This window comes from Salvelinus namaycush, chromosome 21 (assembly GCF_016432855.1).
Source record: "Salvelinus namaycush isolate Seneca chromosome 21, SaNama_1.0, whole genome shotgun sequence".
Lineage (NCBI taxonomy): Eukaryota > Metazoa > Chordata > Actinopteri > Salmoniformes > Salmonidae > Salvelinus > Salvelinus namaycush.
The window spans coordinates 39,757,877-39,767,716 of record NC_052327.1 but is presented as its reverse complement, the minus strand read 5'-3'; the positions used below and the strand labels follow the sequence as shown (position 1 = coordinate 39,767,716).

At 44.2% G+C, this 9,840-nt stretch overlaps 1 protein-coding gene across 1 annotated transcript in view; it reads left to right on the top strand.

Moving 5' to 3' along the window:
* The first annotated feature begins 417 nt into the window (after window positions 1-417).
* LOC120066370 (GTPase HRas) overlaps window positions 418-9,840 on the top strand; it is a 30,483-nt gene continuing 21,060 nt past the window's right edge. The window contains exon 1 of the mRNA XM_039017689.1: window positions 418-664. The gene's annotated coding sequence lies outside the window, so the exon portion shown is untranslated. The remainder of the gene's footprint in view (window positions 665-9,840) is intronic.

Sequence of the window (9,840 nt, the reverse complement as noted above, 5' to 3'; positions counted from 1 at the left end):
CAGGTTGACTTTATCTAGGATTAGGCTAAATTTAGAGAATAAAAAATGCATAAATCACGTGAAGATACTCCGGCATTTGTAATTGTACTGCGATATGCCCACACTGCCGCTTTATATTTTGCAGTTTTACAGATAGGCCTACCGACCAATGTACTAACGATGGTCAAAACAGGCAACTAAACAGCGGTGTATTCATTACGGAAACCGTTTAAGAACGGAAACAAACAGCAAAACGAGAGTTTCTATTTAACAATTTCAGGTAAATTCCTCACCGTTTGGTTCTGATTGTTTCCGTTTAAGAAACGTTTTATTACAGCATCGGCGGAATGAATACACCCCTGTGCTCACCGGGGCGGTTCATACTGGGCTGGGCGTGGGCTCCAACAGACTTGTCTTCATCCTCTCCCTCTTCGAAGCAGATTGTGCGCTATGACTTAACCTCGCGTACAACATTGAACGAATGCTGTAAAAATTGTGCTGAAAAGTATCAGTTCTGGAATAATAAAATATTTCTGTTGTCGAACACTGTTGTGAGACATTCGTTGAGGAAACGGGCCCACCATTTGTATTTCTATTCTTGGAACACTCAGAAGCTACTGAGTTGAAACATTGTTTCCAGTAGACCAAGTCACGCTCCTGATTATTGGGTAGAGCTCTGCTTGTTGTAAGTATTGCGTGCACGTTTTTCATCTATTACACAAATGTAGGCTATTTGAACTGTCGCTCAATGTTATTTTGTGTGCTTTGTCCAGGGAACCCATACAGGGGACCAAAAGTAGTGTTTACAGCTCGAGCTCGTTCACACGGACACTGCTGCGGCGCACCTTTTTATTTTTTTAGGACATTCACGCGTACATCAGGCTGATTCTCGTTGGCAAGCACAACATTGGGAGGTGTAGCCTAACGTTTTGGCAGACAAACTGCTATTCGCGTGATCATTTACCCAAACCATAGGCATATTGGTAGGCATATTGAATCAGTTTGTGTATATTATTTTCTCAAATATAGGAATTTAGTTCGTAGGCTAAATCCCCTGGTCAGCCCATAAACTTCACGGACAGGGGGTCATCTGCTGCTGATATATAGGCTAAGCTAAACCAAGGAAGGCATACTAGAAAATGAACCCCCTGATATTTTCATTGGCATTGTCAAGAAATTCAAGTATTAAACTGTTGCCATTTTGTATGGCCAGGCTATTCAATGAGCGCTCCAACAGCCGAGCTGCAATAGTGGCTGTAGCGTGTAGACCACACAGACAAGGGTGACGCCCCGTCTTGTAGCCTACACCGAATTGTAGCACTGCGGAAGTTGCATTGAATTACTAGGCGGTTGATTAAGAACCCGATTCTACACTGATCTGCTGGGTCAAGGACCAGGAATAGCTTATTTTTGTAGTCTAGAGACAGCCGACTAGTATCGGCTCAACAGACCACAACGTCACAATTTGTTTGTCGCATGCCTTACATTCGAAGCTGATGCTTGGAATAACATGCGATTTTGTTGAGTAGCCTGAAGTTTAAAAAAAGAAAAGCATGGGAGGCTTGGTATTTCCGGTAGAATATCTCATACAAGGCTAAATACAAATCTAATTCAACAGCATTGCTATTCTAGCTACCTATGCCTACCAAGGTGTAGCGACTCTCATTGCTCTTCAGTGGGCTATGACATCATACATGCGGTGTTGACCAAGAGACAGACCTATGACCCATGATGTAGCCTAAAAGCATGATATATTTTCAGTCTTTATATGCCTCCATTTCATTCATTGCAGGTCAGTTTCACCCATCGTCAGTCATTAGGTGTTTTGATAACTTAATCTATTTGTTTGTTATGATGACCATGATTATTAGTAGTAAGTAATAATACAGAATAGACCAGTGCTTAGTAATACAGTAGACTATTATGAGTGTATGCAAAATGGAACAACATAAGTGAAACATGATTCATGTCAACAATAGCCCGTGAGAGCAATAACGTTTAATACAAAAAGTAATCATGCTGATCAAGGTCTCTACAGATTTACACTCAAGCTAGATATACCATTTGATTTTGACACTCTTAGATTTAGAAAGGGTTCTATTCGTGTAAAGGGCATGATGGTGGTATATAACACTTGATAATGGTTAGCTGAAGCTACAGGAGGGACACGGCACTTCTCTAATTCTTGGGGAGAGTGGCTTTGTGTTGGGGATTGTTTACTAATAGATTCAATGGTTGGTCTTCCAGTTGCTTTCTTTTGTCATTGAGCTGAATAGAAATACTCTTTGTCCACTGATGGTCCTGGCTGTATCGTGTGTGTGTGAGCTGTTTTGTCTGCAGGTCTCTTCTCAGCCTGTGTTCTTGGGGAGGTCTATAGAGCAGAGGATTCTGGGTGGCATCTTCCTTGTCCAGGAAGGCCTTTGTTTACGCAGCTCTCAAGATGCTCTCTGGGATGGCTCTGATTGTTGGTGGGGGTGGTCTGATGAATCATCTCACCTGATCTCTCTCTCTCTCTCTCACACACAAACACATACACAAAAACACACGTATTTACTCACCATGAAATGCTTAGTCAATGTCACGAACCTGACTCATCTCATATTTCTTGATCAGTTATTTTTTTTGCTTCTCATTTTATGTTGCATTGCAACTTAAGTGGGCCCTTCCCACTGCACAGCCTACATGCCAGTGGCCCACAGGTGTCAGAGGCTATCAGGTTGGCAGTGTTTAGTGTGGTCATCTGTCCTTTTCATCTCACCACCTGGCTCCATCACCTGATCCCTGGTTAACAACCTGAAAGGATGACCCAGTGGAAAAATGTCACATTTTGCTAAGAGGCTGTTTTGAAGCTAGGGCCCTCACCTCTTCTCTCCCTCTGCACACAGTGTCACTATTGGGGAGAGCAGAGGGAGCACTGCACTTCCACTCATTACCACCCTTCCTGCTTTCTGATAAGATGCTACATCTCGATTCCAAGTATCTTAATTAGTTGACAGACTGAACTGTTTTGTTCTGTGATCCTATTCATATGATGTGCGGGCTTCTATCTTCACATTGTGTTCTGATGGATGAGCCATGGATGTAATGGGGTTAGTCCTGAAGATCTCAGTATTTACCTTATCTTGTAAATGGGTGGATTTTCTGATGCTGAATTGTGTCAAGGCTGGGCTACATTGTGTTGTAGCATTGCAGCTGAGTCTCGTGTAGTGATGGTGCACTGGGGGGACTTGGTCTAGGCTCCATGACGGTTTCTCAGTGTTCGATTGTGATCCGTCCCTAGAGAGGTTTCTCTTACCATCATCGCTCCATTAAAAATCTATCCCTGCAATGGGCTTGTGGCTCTGCCAATATGGATCCTTTAACCTATTAAGTGTTTTAGTTGCGGGAGTGGCGACGCAGGAGGTCCACTCTTAAGTTCTTCATCCTCGAAAGAGGATGTGTGGGGCCGAGAGCGGGACAGTTATTTGTGTATTCAGGTGGGAAGGTGGTCTACCTTTCCTCAAAAGAGTGGCAAAGAGTAGCATACTACTATCAAGTCAATGCTGAATACAATGAGTTGTGTTCTACCCCAAGGTACAGTATACACTGAGTGTACAAAAAATTAGGAACACCTGCTCTTTCCATGACTGACCAAGCGAAAGCTATGATCCTGTATTGATGTCACTTGTTAAATCCCCTTAAATCAGTGTAGATGAAGGGGAGGAGACATGTTAAAGAAGGATGTTTAATCCTTGAGGCAATTGAGACATGGATTGTGTATGTGTGCCATTCAGTGAGTGAATGGGTAATACAAAAGATTTAAGTGCCTTTGAACAGGGTATGGTAGTAGGTGCCAGGTGCACCGGTTTGAGTGTGCAAAGAACTGCAACGCTACTAGGTTTTCCAGCTTGCGCCCTCAGTAAGATGTCATGTAAGATTATCCTCATGGTCCAGGCAGAGCTCTAGAGTTTCAAGAGGAACTGTTAATTTCCCCAGCTCGAGGTGGCTGTGAGCTATATATAACCCTACACATGTTCATGTACCACCCCTTGAGCAAAAGGGCACAGCCATACAGAGATTTAGTGGAGTAGGTCATCAGACAGGGCTGTGGCCGAAGACTGAGAGTGTTTAAGACTTTTTAATATGCGTCACCATTTCAAAAGTGCTTACACAAGGGGTTGACTCCTCCATTCTTGACCTCTATGTTAGAATTCTGGATCAATTCATTCATTTAAAAAAAATCCAGACTATATGTGTTTACTGTAGTGGTGGTGTTTTGGAGACTGTGTATGACTGCTGTAGCGGTGTGTGCGCTTTAACCGTATGTGTGCACTGTAACAGTGTTGGTGTGTGTGTGTGTGTGTGTGTGTGTGTGTGTGTGTGTGTACACTTAAGGGGCTAATTAAGACTGGTAGAGAGACTCATTGTGCACTGGCCCTAATTACCAAACTGAGAGTCAGAAAGAGAGGAGAGGGTATGGCTGGCACCGGGCACTGCCACAGGGAGAACTCTGCCGTGTGTGTGCATCCCATGTGATGGTGTCCTCCTTTGGTAGTAGCTAGACAAACACCACAGGACTGATCCCTACAGACAACAAGTGGTCCTGGAGTCAGCAGGCAGGGCTGCATCAAATATTCATCTCTCCATGTATGTCTGGATTATTAATCAGCCTCTGACAGTCTAGATTGTCAGTGAATGGCACACCTATGTCTCCCCTCACCCATAGAGGAGTGTGTAAAAAGCTCCTCTTACCAATAACAATTCAAATCTGCCTAGACTGCCACTATTGGCTCTTTCCAATGTGGGCACGTCTCAAGGAGATGTCATATTATGTGACTTACATGTAATGGCACATTAGCGTTGAACTGTTATTCTCATGATAATTCAACCATCCATGATACGACGTGGAAACTATGTACTGTACTTGGTGGTGCTGTTTGAAGCTATTGTCTCAAAGCATTCCTTTCTGTTGAACCCTGACGCCTTTCACTTTCACTTCTTCACCACAGAAACTAGTTACTCTCCCTGGAATCCCAGGGGTTTTTCTTTCAGACTGCTCCTAATCTCAGGAACCACATTGGCGTGATGTATATCTATCTTCTGAGATGCACAGCATAAGTAAAAAGATGTCCTAGAATGTGCCAATTGTAACTGTAATATATTGATGGGCAGCTGGTGGGGAGACTGGAGAGTCTGGCTACAGGGTCATTCAGATAGATCGGCAGTGTAATGGGGGAGGTGGAACAGGTGAGGAGAGGGGGAGCACAAAGGGGCTGGGATGGTTTGGACAGGGGAGGAGGAGTAATCGTCACTGTCTCCCGGATTGTCCCACCTTGAGCTGGGCGATTTTATATCGTGGATACTGGTTTGCAGGTATGGATCCAAATCCCATCTTTAATGATATTTTGATACAGTGCTAAATTATAAGTTCTACAAATTGAACTACTTCACTGTCTGTTTTGTTCTAGTTTGGTTGAGTATAAAGCCCATTGAAACCACTTAGAACTCATTTGTTGCCATTCAAGGGCCATGCTCTATATATTTAGAACTTAAATTATTCAGTAGCAGAAAATACCGCCATACTGTCAAAACATTTGAGAAATATTGTGATATCGCTTAGGCCCACCCTGTCCATTCTGTTGATTTGGTTGTGCCTCTCATTTCCTATGATGTTGTCCACCTTTCTTCCAGGACACACAACCCAGTAAGAATGATCTGCCTGCCACTAAATCTCCATGTTGAAAAGGCAACAACGACCTGTGTGCAAGAAGTCATTTCCCCTGTTTTCTCAGAGGGATAGAGCAAAGCTGCAGCTTTTCTCTCTGAGCCAGACCTCTATCACTGTAGAATGTATCACTTCTTTTTATTCTGTTACAGCCTTCTGCTGCAGGAGATAACACTACAGTAGCCCAGGGTATCTCCAGGCTCAGCCAAGAGACTCCTCAAAACATGACCTCCACCTCAGCTGCTCTATTAGCTAGTATATGCCCAGTATCTGGCTATGTTAGAGCACAGTGTGTGCATAAACGAGAAGTGTGTGTTGTTTTTTTTACTGAATTAATTTACAGGGAAGAAGGAAGCTAAATGTTTGCCCACACGATTGAGAGGTTGTGGTAATCCCCTCCTGTAGTGTTAGAATTATAGCCATCGGGTTGTTTTTCGCAAGCCTGTGAGTGTTGACATTGGTCTAGCCGATCTAGAGAGCTACCTGTTTCCATGAAACCCCTTGGCAGTCTGGTATAGAGCCTGTTGGAACAGCTGTGCAGGAGAAGCCCTGAGGGGTTTGGAGCGGTGTAGAACAAACCAGAGGGCAGTTGCTCTGTCAGCAAGCAAGAAGCCTTCCTTCAATCATTAACATCAGTGACCCAACAGTCCACTCATCAAGGCACCCTGGTCTCTCTTTCTCTCTCTCACACACACACACACACACACACACACACACACACACACACACACACACACACACACACACACACACACACACACACACACACACACACACACACAGGGGCTCTAGATTAGCAGAGGTGCATGACGTTCAATGAATACACTACCACATCAAGGGACAAATATAGGAGTTTACTTGGAGTGTTTCTGTTGCCTTTGACTCCCTGCCACTGCATTAGCCTTGTAAATGGGGTGTTTTTTTGATGGTGTGTATCCTGCTGTCATCAATCTGTCCAGAGTCCAGGTTGGTGTCCCTAGTTACTCCTCTCGGAACACTGCAGCACCTGTGCAGGCATATTAGTGTGTGTGGACTGTACAGTGTGTGTACAGTTTTTTTAGCACATTAAGGAGTAACAGGGCTTCATGGAGCTAAAACTGTAAAGGAGGACAGGAGGTTAGTGTAGGCTAGGGGATGCTGTGTTTGAATGTGTCAGGGAATACAAAAAGCACCTGACCTGTAAGGGATATTTCTGAGAGCAGTGAAGAGGTAGGGTGGGTCAGTCCGGTGGTTGTTTGTTCAAGAAGGTTGTGGTGTAGTGTATTAAAGGAGTAGGATGCTTACATCCGGTAGAAGATCCAGGGTATGTTTGTTAGCAAGTCATCTGTGTGGGCAATGTTCCCTCTAATTTTTTCCGGCACTGAGCAAATTTCAGGTCCGCTAAGCGCAAACTTGAACATTGTGACAGTCGCCAAGTAGGCTGCTGTGGCTATTTGATCATGATGTAGGCCTACCAGAGTTGCCTACCATAAACAATGGAGACAAATGCATCCCATAACATTTTAACATGGAAATAGCTGTTCTGTCAGTAGCAGCAAATGTGTGGTGTAAAATGTAAACCTATATTCCATGAGACTTTTGAAGAAAAACATGCAGGGATTGACATTAACCGGTTTATCCACTTGTCCTTCAGACAAGGAGGTGACTGAAAATGTTGTGGTGGCTGATGCAAGAAACCACTTTACAAAATAGTCATTATTATTTGCATACCATTATTAGAGAAACAGACAAGCTATGCTACCCTCTGCCTCTTGGCTACTTAGCTTATTCAAGACCGTCTCAATGCAACACTGCCCCTTTAAGACAAAAAAAGCTCTTTACCTGACTCGCTTTTCAAAGATGGTTAGAAATGCACACATTTTGTGCTCCTGTTGGAAGCAACCAATTGTTGACAAGAAAATGGCTAACTGGACTAAACTCACTAATTAGCAAACAATATGAACAAATGTGCACAGGTGGCTACATGCAGCTCTCACTTTGATATCAAAACAAGCGCATCTACTCATGACCGCTAATGCTTTAAATACAGTCCAGTTCAAAGTGAATCGCACAGATCCATATATTGCAATGGCTATTTGCAAATGGGCCTACTACAGCTCTGATTGGTTATGGCGCACCGGTCTGTGTAGAGTACGGCCTGAGTCATGCCGGTCAATGCAATACACTCCTACTCCAATGTGCTCTCTTGCACAGATAGTTTTGCACACTAAATCTTTTATAGTTTGTTTTCTTTTGGTATGTTTCATTGAAAGTGGCTAATATTGTGTTGATTCGAGCACAATTCCCACAGTAGAGTGAAATGTTGATACTCTTAACTGAAGTGAAAATTCTAGAAAGTTGAGTGAAGTTCATGCTCGTGCTTTTCTGCGTTGTCTGATATTTCTTCTGCACAGCAGTCTGAGGGGAGCTGTGCATGCGCGCAGCTTAGAGGAATGTGTGTGTGGGTACAGTAGAAGATAAAGGATAGGGCAGATCCATGCACTGGGTTGCAGTGGGAGGAGGTGTGAGTTGGTTGGCTGTCCCATATCTTTAAAAAAAATCTCGGTCAAGAGCTATTGGACAAGGGAGGCTCTTCTATAAACCTGTCATGATAAATTACAGCGGCAAAGAATAGTCCTTTTTATTGTGGTCAGTTTACCCTTTCACTGACTCTTCATCACTTTATTCTGTCTAGCCGTAGAGAAGTGGTCATGAGAAGGATATGTAGGCTGACTGATGGTAAGCTGCTGAGTGTATACCAACAACATCGCCCTTATGACTCCCCACTGCTGCTGTTTGGCTCATGTCCTCTGGAATTTCACTGGCCAGCGTGTGTGCGTATGTATGGTTCGTGCAGCTTACTTGACAGTTGACACCCTGCCCCAGCCTGTCAGCCACGAGAGAGTACAGTGGCTGGACTTTAGCTGGGTGTCTCTTTTAGCCACGCTACACTACCCAGTTCACTGGGGTAGGGGGTTTTAGCTTGTCAAATCAGAAGCCTACTGGTTGGCTAAGTTTACTGAGGCTGCACCTGTGATGCGTGTGCTGAGATCTTATGGGAAAATTACAAATTGATAGCTTTCTGTTAGCTGTTTTTGTTCTAGGGCACTGATGTTCTATGAGTGAACCACTGTTCTGTAGGTTTGGGTGACACACTAACTGTGTGTTGTGACACATGGAGCAATACCATCACCAGTATGTCCTTTGTGTCATCTAGGCTACATTCATATCTGATGATCTGTTGGAATAACTTAGTGTCCATGGTTATCTCTGAATCTCTGTCAGACACGCTCCATTCTGCAATCTGTTGCAGTGAGAGACTGGATGTGTACATACTGTTCAACTCGACACCTCACTGTGTCAGGGTCTCAATACTCTTACTTTGCTCCCTCCCTCTCCATCACTGATCGGTGAATGGATTGGATACAGTAGATTTCCACCACATAGCTCTCACCTGTCATGTTCTGGCCTCTCAGATCAGTGGTCAAAACAGGCTGAAGGATGCATTCTAAAGGATTCCCACAGACCGCCTGTGTGTTTTGAGTCCCTCTCTCTCCAGTCATGTCAGACAAGTGATTTTTATTTTTATTTACATGTAACCTTTATTTAGCTAGGCAAGTCCGTTAAGAACAAGTTCTTATTTACAAGGATGGCCTACCCCGGCCAAACCAGGATGATGCTGGGCCAATTGTGCGCCACCCTATGGGACTCCCAATCACGGCCAGGTGTGATACAGCCGGGACAGGATGAGGAAAGGATGTGTTCTGGAAGAGAACAGGGCTGGTCCAACTGGATCATATTCACTAGGAGACATATGTAAGCAGGCAGGAAAAACGGGGAGGGACCTACCTTGTCCAATAACAAGTGCTCGTTTTTGTTGAGAACATTTTCCGTTGCAAAACTAATGAATTCGGCCCGAGTTGTTTAATGAGAGCCCCTGATTTATGACAGGGTAGCCCTGTGTAATTGCTGCGCCGGACCCAACCACTGAGGGGGGCGACAAGAGGTACACCTGGGAGTCCTAAAACCCTCTGACTGACTGCACGGCTTCCCCTTCTCTGTTCTCTCCTCTGAACTCACTGACCCCAGTGGCTATCACTGCTGCAGTGCCACAAAGTACACTCAACACGGTGTGCAGATATCTATTTTCTATGGAACATATCAGAGAAATTATGGAT